The sequence below is a fragment of the Phyllobates terribilis genome, unplaced genomic scaffold, assembly GCF_046119375.1.
Source record: "Phyllobates terribilis strain yellow unplaced genomic scaffold, ASM4611937v1 Scaffold_11__3_contigs__length_659146591, whole genome shotgun sequence".
Classification (NCBI taxonomy): Eukaryota; Metazoa; Chordata; class Amphibia; order Anura; family Dendrobatidae; genus Phyllobates; species Phyllobates terribilis.
The window spans coordinates 574,482,094-574,497,793 of NW_027362771.1; the positions used below are offsets into that span (position 1 = coordinate 574,482,094).

The following is a 15,700-nucleotide window of genomic DNA, read 5'->3' on the forward strand; positions in this document are numbered from 1 at the left end:
AAAGGACCCTACGCCCTCCATGTGCATCGCCTGACGGAGGAGGAGCTGCGGTGTGAGGAGGAGCAAGAGGACCCGGACGGGTCTGAAGTTAAAGGTAACCACAAAGAAAGAGCAGGAGGACGTCGTCGTTGAGTACAGCAGAGTACAAGCTGTATATAGTTGCCCGTCGGAGCACAGTGAACTGTTGCTGCTATTATATTCCCCGTTGGGACCAGCAAATTGAACTGTTACCCGTATTTCCCTTAATCCCTCTGACCGAGGACTGAGAGCGGTCATCCCTTTCCTAATACCTGGCCGAGGACTGAGAGCGGCCATATCCCCTTGTAAATAGTTGCGCTTCCTAAAGCGCCCCCTACCGGTTTTATAGGAAGACCAATTTTCTAGAGAAACTGTTGCACTTTTCCCGGGCACACGTTGCACCGTGACCGGAGGTACCAGAAACAAGAAAGTTTTTATGAAAAGTTTTATATGTTTTATATGTTTATGTTTATGCAAAAAAAAATTGTATGTTTGGTGTTGTTTATATCTTACAGCCCGAGGACGTGCTGTGATTTACCAGGGGGGAATGTAGCACCCTGAGGATTCGGCTGCTACAGGGGTATTGCACCTCAACCCAGAGGTGTGATATTCCACTCCCGGGTAAGGATGGAGTGTGGAACTGAGCTCAGGAAGCTGCATGCACTACACACATCCCATTTCCGAGGAACAGACCAACGGTACTCCCACTTAGAAATGTGCAGGTACGACCGAGTCTGTTCCTGGCTGGAGTGGGAGGGGGGTGGTACATCCCAGTAGTGTACGGGCAGATAGGGGGAGCAGCCTGGGTAAAGCTAGGAGCTCATTGGGTGCTGGTCACCTGAGCTCACACATAGAGGGAGTATATAAGGTGGGCACCATCTAAGATCAGGGTCAGTCAGTCAGTCTGCCAGAGTGTAACCTGAAGAGAGCAGAGGAGCAGAGCAGCCCCAGGCCCAGAGAGAGTGAGAGAGGAGCGAGAAAGACCCAGAGGGGGAGACAGAAAGGAACTCTGAGAACCCAAGTACAACCCCAGGGTGAAGAGTTGGCAACAGGGTACCGGATCCCAAACTGGTGGGGGCTAAAGCATACCTCAGCCAGAGACCGGAGGCCGTGGGCAGGATCTGCCACGGCCACCCACCACATCCACCCTGAAGGCAAACCACGTGTAGGGTCAGGGAACCCAAGGCCAAGGGTCTCCCAACAGAAGGCCCGAGGGAGCTGGACCTAGGTGGATCCCTGGTGGGGACGGCCAGAAGAAAGGACAAGAAGGAGGGCTCAGGGATACGCTCCGGACTTGCTTGGGGGTTGGCTGAATCCAGGACCTGGTGGACGCAGCACGGCTCGGGTGGTCACTGAAGGCCGGAGTGACCGGAATATCTGCAGTAAGTAAACACCCTGAACTGCACAACACGACTCTGTCTTTACTTATCATCTACGCTGCACCACCACAACCCCCATCCTTTGCACCTGACCCCCTGAGGCCATACCCCTCCCGTTGGGGGTTATACTATCTAGAGCTGCACCAACACCATCAGCCTCAGCGGACCCTGCTGCAGCGGCGGCCGTAGTGACCGCAATCCAACGGGTGGCGTAGTCGACATAACGAACTTTGTAACATCTGTAGGACTGCCACATACTCTGAGCTTGACACCCTGGGCACGGACCGGGTCACAGCCACTCGGAGACTACAACCCCCATCTGATCCGGCTCCGGGTATTCCCCTAAAGAATATGGCCCAGGGGGCGCGTCACAAACATTGCGGCACCAGAGCTACCACAAGAGTACAAAGATGGCGGCACCAGAGCTTCCACAAGAGTGCAAAGATGGCGGCACCAGAGCTACCACAAGAGTGCAAAGATGGCGGCCGCACAGTATTATCAGGAGTACAAAGATGGCGACACCAGACACACCACAAGAGTACAAAGATAGCGGCCGCACAGTATTATCAGGAGTACAAAGATGGCGGCATCAGAGCCACCACAAGAGTACAAAGATGGCGGCACCAGAGCTACCACAAGAGTACAAAGATGGCGGCACCAGAGCTACCACAGGAGTGCAAAGATGGCGGCACCAGAGGTACCACAAGAGTGCAAAGATGGCGGCCGCACAGTATTATCAGGAGTACAAAGATGGCGGCACCAGAGCTACCACAAGAGTGCAAAGATGGCGGCCGCACAGTATTATCAGGAGTACAAAGATGGCGGCACCAGAGCTACCACAAGAGTGCAAAGATGGCGGCCGCACAGTATTATCAGGAGTACAAAGATGGCGGCACCAGAGCTACCACAAGAGTGCAAAGATGACGGCACCAGAGCTACCACAAGAGTACAAAGATGGCGGCCGCACAGTATTATCAGGAGTACAAAGATGGCGGCCGCACAGTATTATCAGGAGTACAAAGATGGCAGCATCAGAGCCACCACAAGAGTACAAAGATGGCGGCCGCACAGTATTATCAGGAGTACAAAGATGGCGGCACCAGACACACCACAAGAGTACAAAGATAGCGGCCGCACAGTATTATCAGGAGTACAAAGATGGCGGCATCAGAGCCACCACAAGAGTACAAAGATGGCGGCACCAGAGCTACCACAAGAGTACAAAGATGACGGCCGCACAGTATTATCAGGAGTACAAAGATGGCAGCATCAGAGCCACCACAAGAGTACAAAGATAGCAGCCGCACAGTATTATCAGGAGTACAAAGATGGCGGCCGCACAGTATTATAAGGAGTACAAAGACGGCAGCATCAGAGCCACCACACGAGTATAAAGATGGCCACCACATTGCACAACTGAAAGCACTAACATGACAAACTCCAACCACAAAGCTCACAGATTGCTATTTGCACACCACCCATCCTTAGTCTGCTCTTTACAACCTATTCAGTCTCCTGGGAGACTGTCAAAAATTGCCATGCTGACTGTATTTCAAGTCATCATGGCGGGGTATTGGGAAAAGTTTTCAACTAGCAATAATCACGCCTCGGATAAACCTCATGGGCTATGATACTGCCACTGCGCAAAGCTGGAGGCCATCTGTGAGGAGCTGCGGCCTCCGGATCTGGGGCTCTGTCTACACTGAGGAGAGACAAAGTCATTAGGGGGCTGTGGGAGCAAAGGATTCTGGGAGTGGATATGCTAATATCACCCCTCCCCTAAGTCTGTAATGGCAGAAAGAAAAGCTCCCCAGGCTGGGGGAGGGGAGGGGGTTTATGCACTGATATAATACCGTTATTCCTATTTATGGAGGCGAATATTAAGCAATTGCAGGTTTAAGTCCCCTAAGGGGACTGATAAAAATAAGATCATGCCCATCTGTGCGTCCAGAATAGGACGTACAGAGGCTGCCTGTATAGAGGTGAGTATTAAGCAATCGCAGGTCCAAGTCCCCAAAGGGGACTGATAAAAATAAAATCACTCCCCTTTTACCAATATGTAAAAAAATTAGCACATTGGGTATTGCTGGGTTTCTAAATATCTGAACTAATAAAATATTTTTATCCCAAATGCTACAAGCCGAAACCGAAGAAAAAAAAATCTAAATGGCAGAATTGCAGGGGAGGTTGGGGGAGGGGTCATGTCACCTCCCAAAATAAAGTGGAATTAAAACAGATACGAAAGTCATATGGACCCCAAAATGGTACAATATAGACTACACCTCGCCCTGAAAAAAACAAGACCTCGCACAACTCCTAACAACCCAAAAAATAAAAGTTATGGCAAAATGAATGCTATCATACAACACTAAATCTCGTCCCGCAAGAGATGAGCTCTCATACAGCAACGCGGATGGAGAAATAAAAATGTTGTGGCTTTTAGAAAACAGAGAGAAAAAAAAATAGATTGGCCACTTCTTTCATCGTCAGCCTGCAGACAAGTCAGATCTCCCACCTCCACAAAATAGGAAAGCACATCTATTATAACCACATGATTCAGTCTCAAAAATGCAACTACTAGTTTATAGCAATTTTTCGGAGTTACAAAAAACAGCTCCACCCCTGTGAACAGGTTGTTTGTGGTATTGCAGCTAGGCCCTATTCTCTTCAATAGAGCTGAGCAGTAATACCAGACTTAATCGGGTTTTTGCACCATCCAGAAATTTCTAGACAGTTCTTTATGGGTTTTCAATGTGTCCATAAACCATGTTCTCTGTTTGTGACTTTCGAAAAGTTGTTCAGAAAAAAAATAAAAATCAGGCTGGCGGCTCCGGACACAACTCTGGACTAGTGTGGAACAGACATTTTTTTCTAATCCTTGCCAAAAACTGACCAATGTGACTTCTGACTAATTAACGAATCAGCCTCGGGTTATTTATACTTACCCGAAATCTGTATAAAGCCGGGTCTTCCCCAAGGTGATCCAAAAAGGGACGGTGTAATCTGTGGCCTATGGATGCCACAATATGGGAAACTGTGCAGGTGACCTTACATACATATCATGCAGTTGTTTGAAAAAAAATGTCATGAAATTTTATTAAATAACAATTCTGCCCAAATGGGGACTTGAACCCTGGACCCTCAGATTAAAAGTCTGATGCTCTACTGACTGAGCTATCCAGGCTCTGTGGAAAACATAGGAGTGGTAAGATTTCAGTGTGGAACTAACAACAACTAACACCTTGTATTATATAAATACATTATTTCTTGCACCTGGGAAGTATGAAGGGATCTATACTGATACCATATATTACATGCACGCTCACTGAAGCCCATAGGATGAATGCCTCCTTGGACCTGCTAGGGTCAGTCACAGAGGTTATGTTCCCTCTGTAAGTGACCTAAGGCTGCACACCATAACTACTGATGTGCACAGCTCCCGCCTGCTTTGTGTGCCCCCTATGACTGATCCTGAGTAGCAGGAAACATCCGATGTTCAAGGTGTCACCTACGCAGTCACACAGTAATACCATTTGGAGCCACAAGGCCGAGCGCCATCTCTGCACAGTTCCCCGTCACTTCCGCTCGGACCATACACATAACATGAGAGCAACAAGAGCCTGTACTATGTGCAAAAAGAGCCTGTACTATGTGCAACAAGAGCCTGTACTATGTGCAACAAGACCAACATAATGGAACGCCAACATGGCAGCAACATAAAGCAAATGCATAATATTTAGTCTGTCTCTTATAAGAAGGTGTGTAGACAGTTTTGTTTAACCATTTTAAAGTGTAACCGCTGCAGCCAATCACTAGCCATAGCAGTGACCAATGTGATCATAGACTGGCTGCAGTGATCCCACATCTGTACGGCCTAAGAGGATGTACAGTGACAGGCTGTTTATGAAGTATGGAGGCGAGTATTTTTTCAACTTTTTAAAGGGTTTTTCTATTATTAAGTTTTCTATCTCCGTAGGCTCGCCCAGTGAAAATAATAATAAACTGTGTTTTCCTCACCCCCCGATACTTCCGAGCTGCCTGTCTGTCAATACTTCCCGTCCTGTCAAGAGGCTGCAGCAGTGATGCCACAACTTGTGACCACTACAGCCAATCACTGAGGTCGGCATCAGTCTGGTGATTGGCTGCAGTGGTCACGTTCTGTAGTTGTGATGTCTCGGCAGCAACTTGTCAACAAAGACCAGAGGAAGCGACAGGAAGGCAGCGCTGGATATTAGGAAGTCTGGTGACATAGAGACGTTTATCCTCGGAAACACTTTGAAGATTTCTGTCCTGGACAACCCCTTTAAGGTGATTAGACCGGATCATAGTCAGCTGAAAGGCTCCATGTACATCGAAAGAGACCACGCCTCTCTCCCTGTGGGGTCTGTCCTCTAACATAGGTTGGGTCTGTGATTCCCCTTCCCCCATCACTTTATTGGTTTCATATTTATTAAAAACTTCTGCCTGAACAGGGACTTGAACCCTGGACCCTCAGATTAAAAGTCTGATGCTCTACCAACTGAGCTATCCGGGATTCTGTACATGATCACTGACACAATGACTTTCTCCTGTATTGTCGGCCGTCTGCTCCTCCTTTCTGGTTACAGACTATCACCACTCACCACTATACGTTCTGTCCATTGGTTTCTACGTCCTGGAAGGGAACCGTCTCTTCTGTATTCCAGACCTGTCCAGCAATGTAGAGATGATCCCATAAGACTTAACGATTGAATTGGAGGGAGGACGTCATCAGGGACTTGTAATGACTTGTGGATGGGACAGGATGATATCAGGGACTTATAATGAATTGGGGAGAATGCTATACAGAGGCTTATAATAAACAGGAGAGTGCGGGAGGACACCACAAGGGACTTATTATGAATTGGGAGTGGTGTAGGATGCCATAAGGGACTTAGAATAAATTGAGTTGTGGGAGGAAGATACTTAGAGGGTCTCATAATGAATTGGGGTTGGTGGAGGACGCTATAAAGGACATATTATGAACTAGGGGTGGAAGAGAAAACTATACAGGGACTTATGATGAATTAGGGGGGGGGGTGGCAAATGCCATAAGGGACTTTTAATCAATTGTTGGCTGAGGGATGCTGTTATCAGACACTTATAGATAATAACTAATAGTGACTGTAATACCGCAATACCATGCCCACATAACAAGAAAAAAACAACAACATGACTACATGGAGAAATCTCCGGGGAAGCAGCTGACTAGATAGTAATCCTATAATTGATCCCGCACGATTCTTTGCTGATTCTCTTGTCCTCAGGGAAGTGAAATGTTACTTATAATTCTCAGCCCGACACATGTAACATACGGCTCCAATACAACTGTACATAGAATTACTCCAGTTAAACAGCAATAACTCTTCTTCTACTATTAACCACCTATTCAGTCTCCTGGGAGAGCTGTCAAAAATTGCCATGCTGACTGTATTACGAGCCCTCATGGCGGGGTATTGGGAAAAGTTTTCAACTAGCAATAATCACGCCTCAGATAAACCTCATGGGCTATGATACTGCCACTGCGCAAAGCTGGAGGCCATCTGTGAGGAGCTGCGGCCTCCGGATCTGGGGCTCTGTCTACACTGAGGAGAGACAAAGTCATTAGGGGGCTGTGGGAGCAAAGGATTCTGGGAGTGGATATGCTAATAAACCCCTCCCTTAAGAAGAATTGGTAGCAGGGAGGATGGAGAACATTTTTCCAGCGATGTTGCTGTGTGGGGCCACATTTCGTTATTATTTGTGCCGAGCTGTAGGAGCTTTTAACGGTACCTTTTTAGGGTACGTATGATGTTACAGTCGCTTTTTATATGCCGGAACCAAAAATTCTATTTTATTATTTTTTTGTTACTGTTTCTTTACATTTTACACTATTTGGTGTAAAATAATTGTGGATTTCCATAGATCTAAGGTTTATGGGCCCAGAAAAATAGTAGTTTTATTTCTAGGTAGTGGAGGGAGATAATGCAACAGATGTCTTAGAGAGAAATTGTAAAATCCATAAAGATATCTCCAGACATGGGACATATCACCCTCACATTGAACATATGGGATTAATTATAACTGGGGAAGTGAGAAAGAGCTGAACATTGAAGTAGGGACTTCCTGCTGTGAGCAGGTAATTACATTAAGGCCACGTCCCCACTATCAGTATTTGGTCAGTATTCGGTCAGTATTTTTTCTCAGGAGTGGGAGACAAAACCAGGAGTGGGTGATAAATGCAGAATTTATGCACTTATTTCTATTATACCTTTTCTCTGATTGTTCCTCACCTGGTTTTGGCTCCTACTCCTGAGAAAAAATACTGACCAAATACTGACTAAATACTGATAGTGGGATCGTGGCCTTAGGGATCTGATGGGAACCAGCCAACAAACTTAAGATTCTTATGCTCAGAGGCAGAGAAGTATAGGGGCTTCCTCTGTTCATGGAATTATCTCAGACACTCAGGAGCCAGTGGTCAGTGATGAATATTGGGGTTGCATCAATCCGATATTTATGGGAGAAATATTTTCAGCGCTGTAGCGAAAGGACAACCATAATGCATTCACTCACATCATGGTAAGGCCATCCGAACCCCTCCAACTTAATATCATTCCGATGGATGATGCTATCTGTGCCATGTTTCATCTCTATAGAAAGGTAAAATCGTGATAGAAAACACAATAATATCTCCCACCTGGGACCTCCAGGGGCAAAGATATGCTGAAAGTTGGAAATCTCATAAACTTCTAAAAGACCTAGCACATCCCATGACAGGCCCCCATATAAGCTCACTGAGGGGAGGCATGTGCGGGTAACCTTGATCTAATAAAAAGCAAAGTTTGGGTTTTTGGTATTTGTCAGTTCTGGAAGACACAGTACTCTGTGATTCTGTCTATTGCTCTAAGGAATACTTTCTTCCACTAAGCTCTGATTCATTTCCATGATTAGGTTTAGTACTTTTCTCTTATTATCCCTTTTATTTTATGTAATTGAATATATACCATATTGTTTTGTTCCCCTTTTGTATCATCTTTGTATAATTTTATAAACACTGCCTACCTTTCTGGATTTATATATTTTATTAACTATATAAAATTTAATATCGCTGTTCCTCTGGCTCTGTAAACCGCAACCCTGAAGCCATACGCTGTCTGTAAAGGGTGTCCAATCAGAGGTGGTGGCAGCGAGCAGTGGTTCCCTTTTGTTATTGTGGAGCTGGCAGTGACCATACGGGGGGTATATATATATATATATATGTGTATATATACATATACATATATTCCATGCGTTGGAATTGGAGGTGCATATACCGTACACTCACTGTGAGTTCCTCAATAACCGGCCTTGTAGTAGAAGCAGCTGTGGCCTCGTCCATCACTCGTCAGTCTATTGTGTAATTGTCCTGACCATAAGAGGCAGCTGAGTTGCATCCCCTGACATCTGGTGGCAGTGATCGAATCTGTATGGTCTCCCAGAGAAATAACAACATGTGTGGTGATAATCACAACTTGAGAATGGGATCGCTAGGAGCACAAATATGGCGACAACACAGAATCATGAGCACAAATATGGCGGCATCAGACACAAGAGTACAAAGATGGAGGCCACACAGTATTATCAGGAGTACAAACATGGCGGCACCAGAGCCACCACAAGAGTACAAAGATGGCAGCTGCACAGTATTACCAGGAGTACAAAGATGGCGGCACCAGACACACCACAAGAGTACAAAGATGGCGGCCGCACTGTATTATCCGGAGTACAAAGATTGCGGCACCAGAGCTACCACAAGAGTACAAAGATGACGGCTGCACAGTATTTTCAGGAGTACAAAGATGGCGGCACCAGACACACCACAAGAGTACAAAGATAGCGGCCGCACAGTATTATCAGGAGTACAAAGATGGCGGCACCAGACACACCACAAGAGTACAAAGATAGCGGCCGCACAGTATTATCAGGAGTACAAAGATGGCGGCACCAGACACACCACAAGAGTACAAAGATAGCGGCCGCACAGTATTATCAGGAGTACAAAGATGGCGGCACCAGACACTCCACAAGAGTGCAAAGATGGCGGCCGCACAGTAATATCAGGAGTACAAACATGGCGGCACCAGAGCCACCACAAGAGTACAAAGATGGCGGCAGCACAGTATTATCAGGAGTACAAACATTGCGGCACCAGAGCTACCACAAGAGTACAAAGATGGCGGCACCAGAGCTACCACAAGAGTGCAAAGATGGCGGCACCAGAGCTACCACAAGAGTGCAAAGATGGCGGCCGCACAGTATTATCAGGAGTACAAAGATGGCGGCACCAGACACACCACAAGAGTACAAAGATAGCGGCCGCACAGTATTATCAGGAGTACAAAGATGGCGGCATCAGAACCACCACAAGAGTACAAAGATGGCGGCACCAGAGCTACCACAAGAGTACAAAGATGGCGGCAGCAGAGCTACCACAAGAGTGCAAAGATGGCGGCACCAGAGCTACCACAAGAGTACAAAGATGGCGGTCGCACAGTATTATCAGGAGTACAAAGATGGCGGCACCAGAGCTACCACAAGAGTGCAAAGATGGCGGCCGCACAGTATTATCAGGAGTACAAAGATGGCGGCACCAGAGCTACCACAAGAGTGCAAAGATGGCGGCCGCACAGTATTATCAGGAGTACAAAGATGGCGGCACCAGAGCTACCACAAGAGTGCAAAGATGACGGCACCAGAGCTACCACAAGAGTACAAAGATGGCGGCCGCACAGTATTATCAGGAGTACAAAGATGGCGGCCGCACAGTATTATCAGGAGTACAAAGATGGCGGCACCAGACACACCACAAGAGTACAAAGATGGCAGCCGCACAGTACTATCAGGAGTACAAAGATGGCGGCCGCACAGTATTGTAAGGAGTACAAAGACGGCAGCATCAGAGCCACCACACGAGTACAAAGATGGCCACCACATTGCACAACTGAAAGCACTAACATGACAAACTCCAACCACAAAGCTCACAGATTGCTATTTGCACACCACCCATCCTTAGTCTGCTCTTTACCACCTATTCAGTCTCCTGGGAGACTGTCAAAAATTGCCATGCTGACTGTATTACGAGCCCTCATGGCGGGGTATTGGGAAAAGTTTTCAACTAGCAATAATTACGCCTCGGATAAACCTCATGGGCTATGATACTGCCACTGCGCAAAGCTGGAGGCCATCTGTGAGGAGCTGCGGCCTCCGGATCTGGGGCTCTGTCTACACTGAGGAGAGACAAAGCCATCAGGGGGCTGTGGGAGCAAAGGATTCTGGGAGTGGATATCCTAATAACGCCCCTCCCCTAAGTCTGTAATGGCAGAAAGAAAAGCTCCCCAGGCTGGGGGAGGGGAGGGGGTTTATGCACTGATATAATACCGTTATTCCTATTTATGGAGGCGAATATTAAGCAATTGCAGGTTTAAGTCCCCTAAGGGGACTGATAAAAATAAGATCATGCCCATCTGTGCGTCCAGAATAGGATGTACAGAGGCTGCCTGTATAGAGGTGAGTATTAAGCAATCGCAGGTCCAAGTCCCCAAAGGGGACTGATAAAAATAAAATCACTCCCCTTTTACCAATATGTAAAAAAATTAGCACATTGGGTATTGCTGGGTTTCTAAATATCTGAACTAATAAAATATTTTTATCCCAAATGCTACAAGCCAAAACCGAAGAAAAAAAAATCTAAATGGCAGAATTGCAGGGGAGGTTGGGGGAGGGGTCATGTCACCTCCCAAAATAAAGTGGAATTAAAACAGATACGAAAGTCATATGGACCCCAAAATGGTACAATATAGACTACACCTCGCCCTGAAAAAAACAAGACCTCGCACAACTCTAACAACCCAAAAAATAAAAGTTATGGCTCTCAGAATATGATGGCTGAAACAAGATATTTTTATTTAAAGCAGTTTGATTTTTTTTTTTTTACAGTAAAACAACTATATAAAATGTGACATCACGATGATCGCACTGACAAGTAGAAGAAAGTTATCAGGTCATTTTTACAGCAACTTGAACGCCAAAAAATCAAAACTCAAATAACAATGGCGGAATCAAAACTTTTTCATTACTTGGAATTTTTCCCACTATTCAGTATATTTTATGGCAAAATGAATGCTATCATACAACACTAAATCTCGTCCCGCAAGAGATGAGCTCTCATACAGCAACGCGGATGGAGAAATAAAAATGTTGTGGCTTTTAGAAAACAGAGAGAAAAAAAAATAGATTGGCCACTTCTTTCATCGTCAGCCTGCAGACAAGTCAGATCTCCCACCTCCACAAAATAGGAAAGCACATCTATTATAACCACATGATTCAGTCTCAAAAATGCAACTACTAGTTTATAGCAATTTTTCGGAGTTACAAAAAACAGCGCCACCCCTGTGAACAGGTTGTTTGTGGTATTGCAGCTAGGCCCTATTCTCTTCAATAGAGCTGAGCAGTAATACCAGACTTAATCGGGTTTTTGCACCATCCAGAAATTTCTAGACAGTTCTTTATGGGTTTTCAATGTGTCCATAAACCATGTTCTCTGTTTGTGACTTTCGAAAAGTTGTTCAGAAAAAAAATAAAAATCAGGCTGGCGGCTCCGGACACAACTCTGGACTAGTGTGGAACAGACATTTTTTTCTAATCCTTGCCAAAAACTGACCAATGTGACTTCTGACTAATTAACGAATCAGCCTGGGGTTATTTATACTTACCCGAAATCTGTATAAAGCCGGGTCTTCCCCAAGGTGATCCAAAAAGGGACAGTGTAATCTGTGGCCTATGGATGCCACAATATGGGAAACTGTGCAGGTGACCTTACATACATATCATGCAGTTGTTTGAAAAAAAATGTCATGAAATTTTATTAAATAACAATTCTGCCCAAACGGGGACTTGAACCCTGGACCCTCAGATTAAAAGTCTGATGCTTCCACTCTGTGGAAAACATAGGAGTGGTAAGATTTCAGTGTGCAACTAACAACAACTAACACCTTGTATTATATAAATACATCATTTCTTGCACCTGGGAAGTATGAAGGGATCTATACTGATACCATATATTACATGCACGCTCACTGAAGCCCATAGGATGAATGCCTCCTTGGACCTGCCAGGGTCAGTCACAGAGGTTATGTTCCCTCTGTAAGTGACCTAAGGCTGCACACCATAACTACTGATGTGCACAGCTCCCGCCTGCTTTGTGTGCCCCCTATGACTGATCCTGAGTAGCAGGAAACATCCGATGTTCAAGGGGTCACCTACGCAGTCACACAGTAATACCATTTGGAGCCACAAGGCCGAGCGCCATCTCTGCACAGTTCCCCGTCACTTCCGCTCGGACCATACACATAACATGAGAGCAACAAGAGCCTGTACTATGTGCAAAAAGAGCCTGTACTATGTGCAACAAGACCAACATAATGGAACGCCAACATGGCAGCAACATAAAGAAAATGCATAATATTTAGTCTGTCTCTTATAAGAAGGTGTGTAGACAGTTTTGTTTAACCATTTTACAATGTAACCGCTGCAGCCAATCACTAGCCATAGCAGTGACCAATGTGATCATAGACTGGCTGCAGTGATCCCACATCTGTACGGCCTAATAGGATGTACAGTGACTGGCTGTTTATGAAGTATGGAGGCGAGTATTTTTTCAACTTTTTAAAGGGTTTTTCTATTATTAAGTTTTCTACCTCCGTAGGCTCGCCCAGTGAAAATAATAATAAACTGTGTTTTCCTCACCCCCCGATACTTCCGAGCTGCCTGTCTGTCATTGCTTCCCGTCCTGTCAAGAGGCTGCAGCAGTGATGCCACAACTTGTGACCACTACAGCCAATCACTGAGGTCGGCATCAGTCTGGTGATTGGCTGCAGTGGTCACGTTCTGTAGTTGTGATGTCTCGCCAGCAACTTGTCAACAAAGACCAGAGGAAGCGACAGGAAGGCAGCGCTGGATATTAGGAAGTCTGGTGACATAGAGACGTTTATCCTCGGAAACACTTTGAAGATTTCTGTCCTGGACAACCCCTTTAAGGTGATTAGACCGGATCATAGTCAGCTGAAAGGCTCCATGTACATCGAAAGAGACCACGCCTCTCTGCCTGTGGGGTCTGTCCTCTAACATAGGTTGGGTCTGTGATTCCCCTTCCCCCATCACTTGCGGTTTTGTTTTTTTATCACACACTTTTAGTGTTTTTCTTCATTTATTTATTTTTTCTGCAGAAAAGTCTGTGTGACCCCAGACAGAAACAGTTGCTATGAAAGTCTTTGGTGTCCATAGCAACCAATCACAGAGCAGCTTTCATTTTACCAGAGCTGTGTAAGAAATGAAATCCGGACCGTGATTGGTTGCTATGGGAAACAAAGACAACCACCGGTGCAAGCTCTGATCGCTGCTGTTCAACCCTCTGACAATGTCTGACAGCGGCATGTAAATAGTCGTGATTTGTCTGCACCCATCTCGACCCCCCAAATTCCCACCCACTCCTGCAATGTGATTGCATGGTGCCGATGGGTTACCATGACAGCCGGGGGTCTAGTGAAGGCCCCTGTCACCGCTATGTTTGTACATACAAGTACAGAAAACTTCACCTAATAAATACTTTTCATTGTCCAAAAAAAACCAAAGTGCTTTACAAACATGTACTGTATTAGAAATCATGGCTGCTTTCTTCCAAAAACAGCACCACTCCGGTTCACAGGTTGTGTGTGGTATTGCAACTGAGCTCCATTTACTAAAATAAAGCTGAGCAGTAATTCCAGACACGACCCGTCCATAACGGCGGAGCTCCGTCCAGAGGAAAGGTTTATCTAAGACCGGTTTCACAAATCTGCGGTCCACAGTCTGGGTGCGATCCATGATGTACGGAGCAGCTGCGGGTCTCTTATATCAGGCAATCGCAGGGTTAAACCCCGAAGGGACTGAAAAAAAATCAAAGACATTTAAAGAAAAAAATTAAAATTATATACCGTATATTCCGGCGTATAAGACGACCCCCCCTACTTTCCTGTTAAAATATAGAGTTTAGGATATATTCACCGTATAGGACTACCCCTTTTCCAACGCATACCAAACACCGGTAAAAATTAAAAAAAAAACAGATTTGAATTTAACATGGTCCTTTTTTAATTTAAATTCTTATGACATGCAGGTATATAGCAGGAAAACTGTCACTCATAAACATAAGGCATACAACAACAACATTACTATCATCCATTTTCATCAGCGGCATACACCGGTACCCGACAATTTACAACAGAAAGAATAGAGCTTCACACATAGATTAGATAGATAGAAATATGTCAGTCACATATATATGAAGTACAGTGACAGTGTTGGTTACTGTACTTGTCATTTAGTGTAAAGGATTTATTTAAAAAAATAATAGTGTTTTCATGCACCGTCTCTTTAAAAAAGCCGGCCGGCAATTCAGCATCTGTACCCGACAATTTAGAATAGAAGGAATAGAGAATCATACATACATTAGATAGATAGAAACATGTCAGTCACATATATATGAAGTACAGTGACAGTGTTGATTACTGTACTTGTCATTTAGTGTTAAAATAAAGGATTTATTTTAAAAAAAATTGGCGTGGGGTTCCCCTTAATTTTAGTCTCTAGCGGAGGTTAAGCAGACGGCTGGGGCAGATGTTTGAAGCCTGGGAAGAGGGTAATACCCACGGAGCTTCCCAGGCTACTAATATCAGCCCCCAGCTGAATACCTAGCCTTTACTAGCTATTAAAATGGGGGACCCCCCCAAAAAAATGACGTGGGGTCCCCCCATTTTAATAGCTAGCAAAGGCTAGGCAGACAGCTGGGGGCTGATATTAATAGCCCAGGAAGGGTGCCATGAATATTGGCCCCCTCCCAGGCTAGAAACACCAGCCGTCAGCCGCCCCAGAAATGGCGCATCCCGCACACACTCGCAGACATCGCACAGACACATCGCACAGACACCGCGCACACCCGCACACACTCGCAGACATCTCACAGACACCGCACACACCCGCAGACATCGCACAGACACCCCACACACACTCGCAGACACACGCACAGACACCCGCACACACCAATCATGACGGTTCTGGGAGGTGAGGCTGACCTGTGAGACCGTGGGAAAGTTCATGTGAGTTCATGCAATGCAGTGAAGCATGAACTCACATGAACCCTCTGAGGGCACCGCGGCGACTTCAAATGAACAGCTGATCGGCATCACCTGATACCTGAGCTGTTCATTTGAAATAACCGGCGGGAAAGC

The 15,700-nt window shown here is 45.6% G+C and overlaps 5 non-coding genes across 5 annotated transcripts; all 5 read right to left on the bottom strand.

Annotated features, from left to right (window-relative positions):
* Positions 1 to 2,908: 2,908 nt before the first annotated feature.
* Positions 2,909 to 3,048, bottom strand: LOC141168146 (U4 spliceosomal RNA). The gene has a single exon (XR_012251896.1). It is a non-coding gene; the product is annotated as a U4 spliceosomal RNA (small nuclear RNA).
* Positions 3,049 to 4,508: 1,460 nt separating this feature from the next.
* TRNAK-UUU (transfer RNA lysine (anticodon UUU)) lies at positions 4,509 to 4,581 on the bottom strand. The gene has a single exon. It is a non-coding gene; the product is annotated as a tRNA-Lys (tRNA).
* A 1,277-nt stretch (positions 4,582 to 5,858) lies between these two features.
* On the bottom strand, positions 5,859 to 5,931 carry TRNAK-UUU (transfer RNA lysine (anticodon UUU)). The gene has a single exon. It is a non-coding gene; the product is annotated as a tRNA-Lys (tRNA).
* Positions 5,932 to 6,809: 878 nt separating this feature from the next.
* Positions 6,810 to 6,949, bottom strand: LOC141168278 (U4 spliceosomal RNA). Its single transcript, XR_012252020.1, has one exon. It is a non-coding gene; the product is annotated as a U4 spliceosomal RNA (small nuclear RNA).
* A 3,523-nt stretch (positions 6,950 to 10,472) lies between these two features.
* On the bottom strand, positions 10,473 to 10,612 carry LOC141168260 (U4 spliceosomal RNA). The gene has a single exon (XR_012252003.1). It is a non-coding gene; the product is annotated as a U4 spliceosomal RNA (small nuclear RNA).
* Positions 10,613 to 15,700: the final 5,088 nt, after the last annotated feature.